We start from the raw sequence: 16,677 nt of genomic DNA on the forward strand, positions 1-16,677 counted from the left end.
AAATTTAAGCTTAAAAGTAGAACTTCTATCATATTTTCATTACAAGCTTTTATTCTTTTAGGAAATTTAAAATTTATTAGTAATAGCACATGAAGCTATGGTAATTTTTTTTCAAAAAAAATACATATCTTATTTTTATGCAGAATACTAAAAGAGGAACTCCTACCATATTGTAGGTATAGAAATTGAAAGCAAAAAGAATGATTTTGACCATATTCATGAAAGAATACTTTTTGTATTTATGCATAATTATTTAATTAAGAAAAAAGAGAAATTTTTGATAAATTTATTTTATGCATAAGAATTTTCCAATGATAAAAGAGGAATTCCCATGACATTCAAAATTTAATCATTTAAATACAAAAAGAGGAATTTTTTGCATATTAAAAAAAATAGATATTTGTATTTAATTAAAAAGAGAAATTTTCATGGTATTTTAAGTAAAAAAAGGTTTAAATTAATTTTGATAACAAAAGAGGAATTTTCACCATTATTCCACCTAAAAAATTAGGGTATATTAAAGTTGATAATTAAATTGGTGGAAAGAATATTCTTAGACATTTATGTGGATAAATCACCAATTGATATATACCCAAAGGTGGATTAGTGGAAGAAGAGTAATATTGATTAATTTTGATTAATTAGACTAATTTATATTAATTTAAGCTATATTGGGTTAATTTAAGGGCAAGCGTATTTTCTATTATTTGCTTGATCTCATTTTAAGTACCTTGCCCCCCAAAACTTGCTCTCCAAGCATTGTCCCAGTCCAGCATAAACTGGATAAAACTGGACACCCTGATCTTGCAACAACCCATTTTTCCCTTAACCAAAATCACCAAGAATCTAGTTGGAAATTCAGTCAAATGATGGGTAGATTACCTTGATGAGAGATCAATGATTCTCATTAAGAAAATCCGGATTGTGGGAAAAAGGTTTTTGTGAATCAAACTCAAATCGGAAATTCTACTTGCATAGAACCTCTGTTTTCTTTTAAAGGACTGTTTTATGCCATAATGCTGGAGGAAGCATTTGGTATGTGTTTAACAAAGGGGAGTCGTCGAGGGACGTCGCTCATGGTGGCAAAGCCTGTCGAGGTCTTGACCAGCCTCGGTATGGTTAAAATGGCATGCTTCCACTACGATAGGCGAGGATCGACGAAGCGGTCCCTGAGTGAAGTGCTAGGACACCTAGGTAGGATCCTAGAGGGTTCTGACCAGGTGATGCACGGGCTCACGGTTGCTAGGACACCCATGCGTACATCGAGGAAGATATGGATGAACTGGAAGGAATTACTTTTGTGAACTGAATTTTGATATTGGATCTCATTGGTTGACTAGTTGGTTTTCAATTGAGAGTCTGGATGATATATTAGATCTCGTTGGTTTCGGATGATATATTTTTGTAAAATAATGGACTCAATATTTTGGAGGATGATGATCAGTAATACCGTGGTTTCATTGAAGACAACCGAATCTGTTAAAATGGCAATTTCATATTGGGTGTGTAAGTGGTATGACTACCTTGAATTTTGCTTGAAGTGCCGACTAGGGGGCCTGGGAACTCTTTTCCTTGGTACTACCCGGGAAAAACATAACCAAATTTTTTATAAAGGAATCCCACCAATACAGTGGTTGGGCGGTTTGCTAACCCATAGGCTGGATCAGGGGATTCTTGCGATACAAATAGTTACGATTAAGTTACGTTAGTTAGATTAAGTCCTAGGAAGACCTTGTTCTATGGGAGGGAATCAGCGGCGGTCGGCTGTGCCTCACTAAGGGGGAAAAAAGCGGTGATTCTATGGACCAAGTGCAAGCCTCTTCCTTGGTCTAGCTTGGAGGAACCGCAACGCTAATCTCTTGTCCGGATATCCATGGACGAGGCTCGAGTTTGTATCCCTACCCTATGCAAGAGGTTGACCCTGCTTCCACCCCTAGGGAATCACGGAGGGGGTGAGGGTCACATGCTCTGCCTGATTGGGGATGCATCTTCTTTCAAGTTAATTTTATGCTGGTAGAAACAGGGATCAATCCCCTTCATGTCAGAATAGTTCCAAGCAAAAAATCCTTGTAGGAACTAATTCAGCTTGGCACTAATCTTGACTGTCTTGGGCTGCTGATCATCCCCTAGCTTCACCTCCTCAAGCTCGTCTTCTTAAACTCTGATATTCCTTTCCCTAAGATCGGCTTCCTCCTGTTTTAGAGCCACCATTATCCTTTTCCTATTCAACCTATAGCTCTTTCACATTATCCTGAGGGTCCTCTTCCTTTTAACAAGTTCTTTCCTCATTCACTACTATCACTTTAGGATGAGCTACAAGGACCTTTGGATCATACCTCTACATAATCCTCTCTATGACTACTTCAAACAGCAGAGAAATCTAGATTCTCCTTCAAGATCTTCTCTTCTTCATCATCTTCTACCCCGTGTAGGTAGTTTAGGACTTTTACATGAATTGATTAGCTTGCCGGGTTTAGCCCGTCCTTTCCTGCCACCACTAAGATGCAGACTTTCTTTTTGCCTCTTTTGATCGTGATCTTGTCCATCTCCTAGTTATGCTTTATTCTTCCACTCTTGAGCCACGGCCTTCCTAGATGTTGAGATATCGAGCTTGTCTAGTGAGGCGGTGGCCACTGATGACCCGCCTGGGGGATAGGCCCCACACTTACACCACTGGCATGGTTGGTGAGATCTTGGGTGATATGCGGCCACCAGTGGGATGACAGGCTGTGTGACAGCCATCCTAGAGACTGGCATAGTTATAGTGCCAGCTCATTTAGTCGGGTTCACACTATAGAGAACCCGTGTATGTATTGGTTGAGTACCTTTCATATTATGTGTACTCTTATCTTGTATATGGTGTGTTGAGTGTTGAGTAGAGAAGAAGAAGATTTTCAGCCTCTCACCTTGTGTGTTCTCTATTAGGGTTTTGTGAATGTGTGTGTGTGCTTGCAAGAGCTCAAGCTCTCTTCCCCCCTGCATCTTTTCATGGTATCAGAGCCTGGTTCATGCTAAGGGCTGAACTGCAAGCAAGAGAACCACAGGAAGCGGTACGAGGGTGAGAGCTTCAACTACTCTTCCCTATTGTGTTGGTGACTACACCCTTGTCGGGAGCTCTACGGGAGGCATCGGCAAACGGTCTCTGATTGAGGAGCTTTCTTCGCGGGAGTAAAGCTATAGGGCAACTGTACAATCCTATCGGACTAAGATTTTCAGGCCAAAAACGCGTTTCGAGCGCGTCTGGACCTCTGTTTTTCAGAAAGCAGGCGATTTCGAGCACTGCGGGTAAGTCATCGATTCTTTACAGAACTCTGTTTTAGAAACTGTAGGAAGACAGATTGACTATGCAAACACTGTGGGTGCTGCAAAGAGGTCTACAGTTGCCATTGGGTGTTTGTATGCACATTGAAGTCACTGGTTGTGACATTTGAGAGTACTATTGTACCGCTGTGCAGAAAATACAGCAGTTTGTGCAGAAAAACCAGAGTGCAGTTTCTGGTAAAATTGTGTGTTTGGCAAGATGTCTAATGATGGCATAACACAGATTGTGGCTGAGAAGCTGGATATGAATAACTTCCATGCTTGGAGGTTCAGGTTGACGAATTTCCTGATGGGAAAAGGCTATTGGGACTACATAGAAGGTGAGCAGAGCATGAAGAGGCACCGGAGATACCGGATATAAATCCGACTGTTGCAGATGTGAAAGAGTTTAAAGACTGTAACCAAGGAGCCAGGAAGGTTATGTATTGGCTCTCCATTAGTATACAGGACACCATGATTGGGCACATTCAGGATGCCAAGTCCCCAAGGAGGCGTGGGACACCTTGGTAAAGCTCTATGAAACAAATACCAAGGCACGTAAGATAAAGTTGAAGAATGAACTTCATACTGTGGAGAAAAAGAGCATGTCTGTGAATGACTATGCGCTGAAGATAAAGGGTATTGTGGAATCCCTTGCATCTATTGGTGTGTCAGTAGATGATGATGATAAGGTGGAGGTCTGTCTATGTGGTCTTGGGCCACAATACAAGGCGTTCAAGACGTCCATTCAGACTCGAGAAAACATTCCCAACTTTACATATTTGGTGTCTATGCTAATTATCGAAGAGAAGATCTTGGGTGAAGACCAACAGTCTTCACAAAGCAAAAACAGTTCAGAGCAATAGGCCTTCTACACGAGTTCAGCAAGAGGATGAGGTAGAGGAGGCCGTGGACGTGGTCAAGGAGGTGGCCGAACAGGTAATCAGAATTATGGTCAGCAGTAGCAACAACAACAACAGTTCCAGAATCAACAACAACAACAACAACACGCAGGTGGAAGAGGCAAATTCAGAGGCAGGGGGAGTCAAAGAGGTCGTGGAAATTGGCAAAGGCAATATAATGATGCACGTGAATGCTATTATTGTGGTAAGCCTGGACATGTGCAGGCAGAATGTTATAAGAAGCAGGCTGACATGCAAAATGGGAAAGTGCAGCAAAACAACTATGCATCCTCAAGCAGAAATAATGAGGATAATGAAAGGTTGTTTGTTATGCAGCATGTCGTGAATGCCATGTCTGAAAATATTGATGCAGCACAAAAAGATAATGTATGGTATGTGGATTTAGGTGCTTCAAACCACATGACAAGTCATGGGGAGTGGTTCAAGGAGATGAAAAACCCGAAAAGACCAGGTTTTGTGGAAACAGGGGATGACATTGCTCATCCAATTGCCCATGTTGGAGATGTGCCATTGTCTATGCAGGATGGCAAAGTAAAGTACCTTGCAGATGTACTTCATGTACCGAACATAACAAAGAATCTGGTTTCAGTTGGCCAGATGATTGAGCAGGGTTTGCAGGTTCGGTTTAACCCTGATGGGTGTTATGTTGAAGATTTCAAAGACAAGTGCAGATTGGTTGCAAAAGGCAACAGAGTGGGCAGAATGTTTACATTAAATGTAGACATGCCTGAAATGAGTGCTGCGATGTTTGCAAATGGTTCAGGAATTGTTGTAGACACAGACATATGGCATAAAAGGATTGGACATGTAAATGTGCAGAGATTGAAGTCTATGCAGACAAAAGGAATTGTGACACGGCTGCCAAAATTTAAAGTGGAAGGTATGCAAAAAATATGTGAAGCATGCCAATTTGGAAAGCAAACAAAGCATGTGTTTCCACGTAACAGATATGTAAGCAAAAATGCACTAGATGTTGTGCATTCAGATGTATGGGGTCCTAAGAAGACCATATCTATGGGAGGCTGCAGGTATTATGTGACTTTCATTGATGACCACACAAGGAAAGTGTGGGTATATTTCCAGAAGGAGAAGAGTGAGGTGTTCACTCACTTTCAGAACATCAGAGTTTTGGTTGAAAAGCAAACAGGGAAATATGTAAAGTGCCTAAGGTCAGATGGAGGGGGAGAGTACTTCTCCAATGAGTTCTCTGAATTTTTGAAGAAGAATGGTATTCGGAGACAGTTTACATGCAGATACACTCCGCAGCAAAATGGAGTTGCTGAGCGAAAAAACAGGCACATTGCTGAGATTGCGCGAGCATTGAATGGAAGAGAAGAATATGCCGCATTGCTATTGGGCTGAGGCTGTTTCCAGCAGTATACATCATGAACAGGACTCCAACTGCAGCCATACATGATGTAACTCCAGAGGAGAGGTTTACTGGCAAAAAACCAGATTTGTCTCATCTGAAAGTCTTTGGATGCATTGTATATGTGCATGTGCCAGATGAGCTGAGAACTAAGCTGGATCCAAAAGCTGAAAAATGTGTGTTTATTGGATACTCCCTTGAGCAAAAGGGATACAGGTGTTATAACCCTGCTACACATGAGTTGAGGGTAAGCAGGGATGTTGTCTTTGATGAGATGAGCAGCTGGTATGCTGCTGAAAAAGAAGCTGTCGGGGTTGATGTGAGTGGAAGTGTGGTTGCACAGAATGCAGGTCAGCAATCACAGTCTTTGAGTGGACCAGGAGAGTCCTCATCTAGTGGGTCTGTTGATAGACCGTGGAGTGGCAGGCTGCGTCATAATACCAGCCCTACAAATGTGATTACTACATCACGTAAAGGAAAAGAGAAAGTGGTTGAGCCCCTTGGTATGCCTGACATTTCTGCAGGGCATTCTCATGGTGATGGAGAATCTAGTGGTTGAGCCCCTTGGTATGCCTGACATTTCTGCAGGGCATTCTCATGGTGAGCCTTGATGAGGAGCTTGGGATCCCAGCTATGACTGGTGTAAAGAAGGCTATGGAAGCCATGAATGAAAAGCTGCGAAGATCAGGGAGAGTGAAGAACCCTGTGCAAAGATTTACATATGATGGTTATGTGGCACATCACTATGCATATATGGCAAAGGTTGTGCAGGTTGTTGAGCCCACATGCATTGATGAGGCTGTTGGAAATGTGTGTTGGGAGAGAGCTATGGATGAGGAGATGGATGCACTATATGGAAATGAGACTTGGGATTTAGTGCAATTGCCTGAAGGCAAGCAAGCCATTGGATGCAAGTGGGTGTACAAAGTTAAACATAACAGTGATGGGAGCATAAACAGGTACAAGGCTAGATTGGTAGCCAAAGGATATGCGCAGACATATGGGATTGATTATGAGGAACCTTTTAGCCGAGTTGCCAAGATGGCAACGGTGAGAGTTGCGATAGCAGTGGTTGCGTCAAAGCAATGGTCTTTACATCAGATGGATGTAAAGAATGCATTCTTGCATGGGGATTTGCAAGAAGAGGTGTATATGTTGCAGCCACCTGGTTATGAGGATGTGGGTCACCCCGAGCATGTTTGCAGGTTGAAGAAAGCCTTGTATGGCTTAAAGCAAGCACCAAGAGCATGGTTTGAAAAGATTTCTGAATATCTTGTCACTATTGGCTTTCATGTAGCCAATGCAGATTTCTCGTTGTATGTGAGACATGGTGATAGAGGAGTTGTGCTTGTTGTCATCTATGTAGATGACTTGATCATTACGGGGGACCATGATGCAGAGATCTTTGATGTAAAGATATTGCTTAGAGAGAAGTTTGAGATGAAGGATCTGGGGGAGCTCAGATATTTCTTGGGCATTGAGGTGATTAGATCACCACATGGTATTGGATTACTGCAGAGACAGTATGGTTGTCCAAGTATGGTATGACAGGCTGTAAGCCTATTTCTGTGCCATTGGATCAGAATGGCAAGTTGAGTGCAGATTCAAGAGAGATCTTGGAGGATCCTACTATGTACAGACGCATAGTAGGAAGTTTGATCTACATGACGATCACCAGACCAGATTTGAGCTATGCTATTGGGTTGGTGAGTCAGTTTATGCAGGTTCCACGAAAACCGCATTTAGATGCAGTGAGACGCATTTAGATACAGTGAGACGCATACTGAGGTATGTGAGGTCTACTTTGCATTGTGGACTATTTTATGAGACTGGGACAATAGAGATATGTGTACATGGGTACACAGATGCTGATTGGGCTGGTAGTATCTCAGACAGAAGATCTACCAGTGGTTTCATGTTTTCTTTGGGGAGTGCTGCTGTGACTTGGAGCAGCAAGAAGTAGCCTATGGTTGCTCTATCGAGTACAGAGGCCGAGTACAGAGGAGCTGCTATGGCAACATGTGAGGTAGCTTGGTTGAGAAAGCTACTTGTAGATTTGGGTCTATCAGTGGATAGACAAGTTGTCATTTTCTGTGACAACATTAGTAGTATACAGTTGGCCTGTGCACTTTTGCGGCACAGGTCGTAGCTGGAGACTTGCCGGACACCGTATGCGAGCTACAAGCATACAACCAGGGAAGGAAGCTCAAACAGAATGCAAAGGGTGTGTCACTCACTGCTCAACTGCCGCCTTGAAGGATTCCCATGTCGCAGCAGTGAAGAAGGAGCCACCGTCGCCACTCTATCGCCTCTCCGCCGTGCCGCTACACAGTGACCTATTGAATGGCTTAGAGATGCCCTAAAGTAAGCCGAAAGGATGGGAGAGGAGATTACAAGAGAAGAATGGGAATGCAAACTTAAAGGCTCTTCCAAAGTATTTCAATATTGAATGGCTTAGAGACTCCCTAGAGCAAGCCAAATGGATGGGAGAGGCAATTACAAGAAAACAATGGGAGTATGCAAGGATATGCAACTACCATGTAAGCAAAGATGTTTTTCTAAGAAATATAATCTCCTCTTCCAAAGGATGGGAGAGGAGATTACAAGAGAATAATGGGAGAGGAGATTACAAGAGAATAATGGGGAAGCCAGCCTAAAGGATCTTCCAAAGGATTGCAATATTGAATGGCTTAGATATACTCTAGAGCAAGCCAAAAGGATGGGAGAGGAGATTACAAGAGAAGAATTGGAGTATACAAGGGGATGCATGTAAGTAAAGATGTTTACTAAGAAATATAATGTTGAATACTAAATTTCTTACATATAAGCTATATTAAAGTTTTTTTATTGGTGGGTTGCAATATAAAGTGCATAATGCGATGTGGTGAGAAGGTCGACATTTTTGCACTCAACATGTGGACTCCAAGAGAATCACATATGATTGTGGTATAATAGAAGTTTTGACCAATAAAGTCAAGCTAGTAGAAGAGATAATAATATTATACCAAAGAAACTTGAATATTGTGGAATAATTCAAGACATCTTGGAGATTGGATTTAGAGCTTTCAAAGTGCACTCAACATGTGGACTCCAAGAAAATCACATATGATTGTGGTATAATGGAAGTTTTGACCAATAAAGTCAAGCTAGTAGAAGAGATAATAATATTATACCAGAGAAACTTGAATATTGTGGAATAATTCAAGACATCTTGGAGATTGGATTTAGAGCTTTCAAAGTGTTCATCTTTGATGTTAACTGGTTCAAAGTGGTATACAGAGGAACTCAAGCAATCGTCAAGAAGCATACAAAAGGATTTTTTGAAATTGACTCAACTAAACTATGGCAAGATTCAAAAGACACATACGTTCTACCACAACATTGTGAACAGGTTTACACTTGATTTTCAATTTTGATGAATCTATATGTAAATATTTTGATGGATCTATATGTAAATATTTTGTGGTTCTTGTCGCTCCTCGATCTGTATGTATATTTCAAGATCAAGATGTTGAAGAAGAAATGCATGGTGGACAATCAATGGAGGATACAACAAACTAACAATCAACATGCCGACCATGAGGACCATGATGATAATACCTCTACATCCCTTTGATGTTTTCATAAAGCGTTTAAGAAATAACATTCACCAGCTTTGAACAATGCCACATATAGCCACCTCATCCACCAGCCTTGAACAATGCCACATATAGCCACCTCATCCACCAAATGTTCTAGAAGGTGAAATTGAGTTGTGAGAGTATGCTTCTTGGAAAGCTTTCATCAATCATACACACCGCCTCAATTGACTCAACTGGAGCATTCTCAATGGAATCTAGATGAATCTCCTCTGACACTATCCACCTATTCAACAAAGGAAGAAATGATAAATTAAAGAAGTATAGATAATTTCAAAGCTATATGTTATACCAAATGTACAAATCTATAGTTTTGATTGGAACTCAACTTGCCAACCCACCTAGTTTATAGATGTCATTCTGAGCTTTCTCTTCTCTGCACCCACCAGGAAGTATGAACTAGTGAAATCAAGACTTTTTAAAAACAATAAAGATCAATATAGAGTTCATACAACATAAACCGAGGAGTGCCCAAAAAATAGATATAGTTATGTGCGTACCTTCATTATCTTGTGCTAATCATGTGAATTCAGACCATACAATTGATGCTCACCATTTTTTTTGTTATTGTAAATGCACCCTTTAATGAGTGCATTACACCGGTTACTGTACAAAAAGATGAAATTTTATTCTTGACATTCTTTTCCTCTTGCCTTGTCAACCTCCATGGCGCCTTTAATAAAACCATCTTGTCATTGACTACCCCTAGCCATGCATTTTCCATCATCCAATATCCTTTAGGCCATCCCTTATTGCATGGGTGTCTTTTTTACCAATTAGATGGTCCCAAATCATTGATGCCACATTCTTTAAAATGTGCAGAGTGGGAAGGCATGTGGCATTAGCCTCCTACAATGCCATTGGAGAAAAGGTGGTGAGATGGAGAGTGGGATGAGAGATAGAGGGTGACTCCCATCACAACACCCGCAGGCATGAAAAGGTACTCAATCTTCTATCGTCTACCATATTGGACAGAGTTAAGAATAAATCATCTTTTGGATACAATGTGTACCTCTCATCGTAATCCAAGAAACCTCTGATGAAGCATAATTAGGGTGGTTTAGAGGAAGAAATGTTGAAAAATAGGTAGAGGGAGAGGAGACACACACACAGGAGCAAACCCTAATGTATATTGCAAACCCTAACCATAGAGGGAAGCCATCTCCCTTCTCACACATGCATAAAGCCATAATCCATAATACACACAACACACTATGAGTTGTGTCCACACACATCTAACCCTAGCTAATGTCCACACACTATGACCAGCTGGACGCGGTCATTTATGTCTCACACACTAACATGCCAGCACATAGTGCAGCTGGCTCACACTGACATCGAGCTTGAATCTCAACAGCCCCTCTCAAGCTCATGATGTACTGCCATAGATGAAGATGTAGATGAGCTTGGAATATCAAGGCTCTCAACACTCCTCCTCAAGCTCATCCCATGTACTCCCAACATAGTACGGAAGTACTCAAACTTCTCCCTACTAAGTGGCTTTGTAAAGATGTCTGCCACCTGCTCATCAGTCTTCACATACTGTAGATCAACTGTACCATCTAGCACCTTCTCTCTGACAAAGTGATAATGGACCTCTATGTGTTTGGTCCACGCATGAAATACTGGATTCTTGGCCAATTGTATAGTGCTCATGTTGTCACAATGAATGACAACTTTGCCATCAATAAGCTCACCCAAATCTGCTAAGAGACTTTTTAACCATATTCCTTCACAAATAGCAATGGCTGCACCTCTGTATTCAGCCTCTGTACTAGATAAAGCAAATGTAGGTTGCTTCTTGCTACTCCAACTCACCACGGCACTTCCAAGTGTAAAAGCATAACCACTAGTAGACCTCCTGTCATATGAGCTACCTGCCCAATCAGCATCTGTGTAGCCATGTATATCCAATCCTTTACCACTCTCATAAAGAAGACCATAATGTGCAGTGGTCTATGCGTCTCACTGCATCCAAATGAGGTTTTCTGGGGCTCTACATAAATTGGCTTACTAGCCCCACAGCATAACTCAAATCCGAGTGTGTGATAGTCATGTAAATGAGACTACCAACCATCTTTCTGAACATAGATGAGACTACCAACCATCTTTCTGAACATAGATGGATCATACAACACCTCACCAAAATCAGCCCGCAACTTCACAGCTCATTGGCTTACACCCTGTCATGCCATATTTTGCCAACATATCCAATGCATATTGGCGTTGCACTAACCATGTACCTGCATGGTCTTTGATCACTTCAATTCCAAGAAAGTATCTCAACTCACCCAAGCCTTTCATGTCAAACTGCCCACTCAATGCTTTCTTGACATGCATCACATCTATACCATGATCACCTGTGATAATCAAGTCATCCACATAGATGACAAGTAAAACAATCCCATGATTTGTTTTCTTCACGTAGAGTGAAGAATCTGTTGTAGAAACCTGAAATCCAAGGGAGATAAGATATCTGCTTATCTTATCACTCCAAGCACGAGGTGCTTGGTTCAGACCATATAATGCCTTCTTCAATCTGCATACATGAGTGGGATACTTTGGGTGTACATAACCTTCTGGCTGTGCCATATACACTTCTTCTTGTAGATCACCATTTAGAAATGCATTTTTCACATCCATTTGATGCATTTCCCAACCATTAGCTGCAGCCATAGCAATGACTGCTCTCACTGTTCCCATCTTTGCCACTAGACTAAATGTTTCATCATAGTCCAAACCTTGGGTTTGTGCATAACCCTTAGCTACCAATCTTGCTTTATGTCGTTCAATGGAACCATCTGATTTGCATTTCACTTTGTAAACCCATTTACAACCAATGACTTTTTTTCCTGTGGTAATGCAACCAAATCCCATGTGTCATTATTAACCAATGCGTCCATCTCAACATCCATTGTTTTCTCCCATACATACTTTCCAATAGCTTCTATATAGCATGTAGGTTCCACATGCTTCACCAAAGAAGTCATATATGCGTAATGCATAGCAAAATCATGGTATGTCAACCTATCAACTGGATATCTGACCCTTTGGGATCTTCGCAATGCATGCGGATCACTCTGAACACCTGTCACTCTAGCATGTGGTGGCACATATCTATCCTGCCTAGCACCAGGTGTGCGTAAAACGGGTATACCAAGTTCCTCATCCAAACTCTCTGAACTTGATGACTCATAACTTGTAATTCCAATTCCTTCAACCTTCTTCTTTCCTTTATCCATAGCACTACTCCTAGTGCTCACACTCTCATGCCTCAAACGTCCTATTGACCATGGACGTACAGTACTACTCTCAGCCTCTACTAGCCCAGACATAGAAGTAGAGGTAGAACTTGCTTGTGGCAAGTTCACATGCACATCAGCTTCAAGTGACTCAATGACACCCTCATCCTTTGTGCTTTGTACCAACTAGCAAGCTCATCAAACACCACATCTCGTGAGATAACCACTTGCCTAGTTTTTGGATTGTAACATTTGTATGCCTTACGATCCTGTGCATATCCAACAAATACACACTTTTCTACCTTAGGATCCAACTTCCTTCTTCTCTCATCAGGCACATGTACATAAGCTATGCATCCAAAAACTTTGAGGTGTCCAATGTCTGGCCTAAAACCTGTAAGCTGCATCTCTGCTGGCGTACTTCCATGTATGGCTGTTATAGGTGTCTTATTCAATATATACACTGCAGTAGCACATGCTTCTGCCCAATAATAATCTGGCATGCTCTTTTCATTGAGCATCGCCCTGGCCACTTCACAAATGACTCTATTCTTTCTCTCAGCCACACCATTTTGCTGAGGTGTATACCTGCAAGTCAATTGCCTTCTTATTCCATGCTTTCTCAAGAAATGCTCAAAAGCATTTGAGGTGTATTCACCACCTCCATTTGTCCTCAAACACTTAATCCAAGAACCATATTGCTTTCTTGCAAAAGCTTTAAAATCCATAAACTTTTCCAACACTTCACTTTTCTCTCTCAAAAAGTATATCCATGTCATTCTGCTGAAATCATCAATGAATGTCACATAATATAAACTGCCTTTAATAGATGGGTTTTGTGTAGGACCCCATACATTGCTCACTTTTGTGATTGTTGAGATCGGGGATGTCGTACCATTGGATGTCTATCTCTAGGTTTATGTGTAAAGCTGCTTTAGTGTGAATGCATAGAGCTACACTCAGGTAAATCCAAGACATGTTTGGGAGTTTTTCTACATGCTAAGGGTCCAGGAAATACATTCCAAGGCACATCAATAAAGCTTCTTCAAGTGACAGGTTCACAAATTCATCCATTAGGGCCAAAAATGAAAAAAAAGGGATACGAAAGGATTGGATTAAGTTTCTTAATCAAAGTCATTTAACTAAAATAGTATAGATAAAAAGCTATAATTACCATATTGGAGAATTTGGAAAAAATATCAAGATTTTGAAAATTTTCTTTTCAATCTCCTTATTGGTGTGTCTTAAGCATACAAACTTAAAAGTTGTCAGAGAATGTGCATTTAGAACCTACTCTTTAATCTTTGTCCAATAATATGTCCCATGAGGGGGTTTTGACAAAAGCTTAAAAAGATTCACCATGGTCCCTTACAATCTTACAAAATGGGAATTGAGATTTTTCCAAATTCTCTTATATGGTGTTTATATTAAATGCCTCTTTTTCACCTATATTTACAGGGTAGTGTCTTTAATACATTGAACATCACCTATCTATTCTTGGTAGCCATCTTATAAAGATCGACATGATGAGATTGAAGGTTAAAGATTACGTGCATGAGGGAAGAATCATGTAGATTTGTGGGTTCAAGGAGGTCTATACCCTCTTGACCCATCAACTAGTAAGCCTCCATCATTCAACACTTTACATAATTTTGTTCAATTCATTGGGGATGGTAGAGAAGGTTTATTTGGGTATTTCTCAAGATTGAACAATAAAGCTATCATTTCCCATTATCAACACAAGCACATGGCTGAAACTATGCTTAGTGTGGACAAACAATCTGTTAAAGGGCTTGAAAACATTGTGCTCTCACAAACTCAGCAATGTAAATGTGTTAGACAATCATTTCAAGAAGAGATGACAATATACAAAATAACAAAAAATTTGAGGAATATGCACTCTAAAAACCTAACTAAAAGATACTCCTCTTGGGTTAATAAGCGCAAGGTCTGGACAGTTTAAGAGTGTATAACATGCCTAGAAACAGAAGAAATGGATGAAGTTTGCTTCTTAAAGCTACATAAATAGTGTGGGAGCATTTGGCATAGATAATCCTATGATAGAAATGTGTTGATCAAGTCTGCTATCAGAAACCATGACCTAATTCAAAATGCTTAGGCTTTTGGAGTGTGCAAGGCTTCGAACGATGGTAGTGAAGGAAGTTTTCAACAACTTTTGTTACTTGGTCAAGCATGATGTGGTAAAGTCATGTGACAAGGTTTCAAATAAGCAAGAAGGGATACAGAGCCATATAAAAGCTATGGTACCTAGGGGCATGTTAACCACTCTGGTTAACATTACTTTTTAATCATGGCTACACTTATTGTACTCATCTCTTGTAACCACGTAAAGCACTACAAGGGATCGGGCTCCGCACTCCTAGTCGCAGAAAATGACTTGTGGAAAAAAAGTAGCGGGCCCGTGTATCAGTGCGTGTATCATGGCGGCCAGAGACATGCGTGTAAAAGCGCGTGTATAGACGCAGTCAGACGCGCTGATACGAGGGCTTATACACGCGTTTTGTCAGTTTAGCTGCGCTTATACACGCGCATTTCTAAGAGTATCCGCGTATATACACGTGACTTTTACAGAGTTGACGCGTCTATACATGCAAAAAACAGAGAGCAAAAAAAAAAATCCAGAGAGTGCTATTTGGTACCTGAATGCTGTTCCAGCATTCCAGCACCCAATAGCACTCTCTGGATTTTTTTGGGGTGCATTGCACCATCCACGAGGAAGATTTAGTGCATTGTCATTACACGATTCAATAACGACATGAGTGCATACATTGTCAATACACGATTCAAGACAGACATGAATGCAATACTATCAATTCACGATTCAATATTACTATCAAAATTTTATGTGTACACATATATACAAGGGAGTCCATATGTCGAAGTAGCCCATGGCTTCAATTATAAACAAATATATACAAAATCAAATTGGTTTGTCTAAAAAAGCCTATGGCTTCAGTTACAAAAATATATATACAACCACATCCTCAATATGGAATGTGATACTATAAGTCTGAGTACTACTCAGACCCAGACCCGCTGCTCCCTCCATGATCAGATGAGCTCACATCGGTATACATGTCCGATGAGTAGTGCTCACGTCCAGCAGGAGCAGTGGTGGCGGGTGGATCATCAGTGGTAGGAGCATCACTAGGTGCAGCAGCAGCAGCTTGTGCCTGTTTAAGTAATATATCGTATATAAGTATATATATATGTAATTCAATAAACCAAAATCATTCGTTTAGAGTTTTCAAGTACCTGTCAACCGTATGGCCTCATGGCCATCTCAAACTGCGTGTCCGTAATACGTCCCTCGACTCTAAAGAGAGCCCACGTGTCACGTCTGCTATGCCGGCGAGCATACCCAATATCAAGGGCTGTGGGCTTCCTCCCCATAACCCGTCGCTGTATCATAATCAACACAATTTGTAAGATTAAAACAATCATAGAATCAATGAATTAAGTAAACAATCAAATAAAGTGGCAAGATACTTACGAACTCTGCCTCCCATGACTCGACACCGCCAGATCCGAAATGAATTAAGTAAACAATCAAATCATAGAATCAATGAATTAAGTAAACAATCAAATAAAGTGGCAAGATACTTACGAACTCTGCCTCCCATGACTCGACACCGCCAGATCCGAAATGCGAAGATCCAATGGTCTCCATCTGGATCCGTCGTGCCTCCACATGCTGCCTGCTCTTCATGCCACCCTCTGCTCATTTCTTTGCCTCCTTCCACTCCCGTTTGTGTGCAGTGGCAGGTTTTTCGGTAGGATAGCCACCCACAGCTACATTTAGCCCATCATCGTGCGAGTTTCTTAAGGTGAGATCTTTTATTACTTAAGATCTCCCTTATTCGTGTCCTTCCCCATACATCCAAGAATGTCGCATGTGGGGGATTGGGGTACCGACTATGTACACACAGCATCTATCACCTCCCCAACTAATCGGCTATTTTGATCTTTAAATTTAATAAAACAATTTTTGTACAAGTTTGAAACTACCCCACGCATGTACTCCGTTACCTCTTTCCCCCTCGCATCCATCACTACCCCGCCCCTATCCGTCACATCATAGTAGATCACTCCCTCCACCTCTCTCACCTCCTCCTCATCCTCACTGTCTCCTCTAACTCTTCTCCCTCTATCTCCTCTCTCACCGCGTGCCCTACAACCTCCCC

This window comes from Cibotium barometz, chromosome 62 (assembly GCF_041138505.1).
Source record: "Cibotium barometz isolate CiBa-2024 chromosome 62, ASM4113850v1, whole genome shotgun sequence".
NCBI classification, from domain to species: domain Eukaryota; kingdom Viridiplantae; phylum Streptophyta; class Polypodiopsida; order Cyatheales; family Cibotiaceae; genus Cibotium; species Cibotium barometz.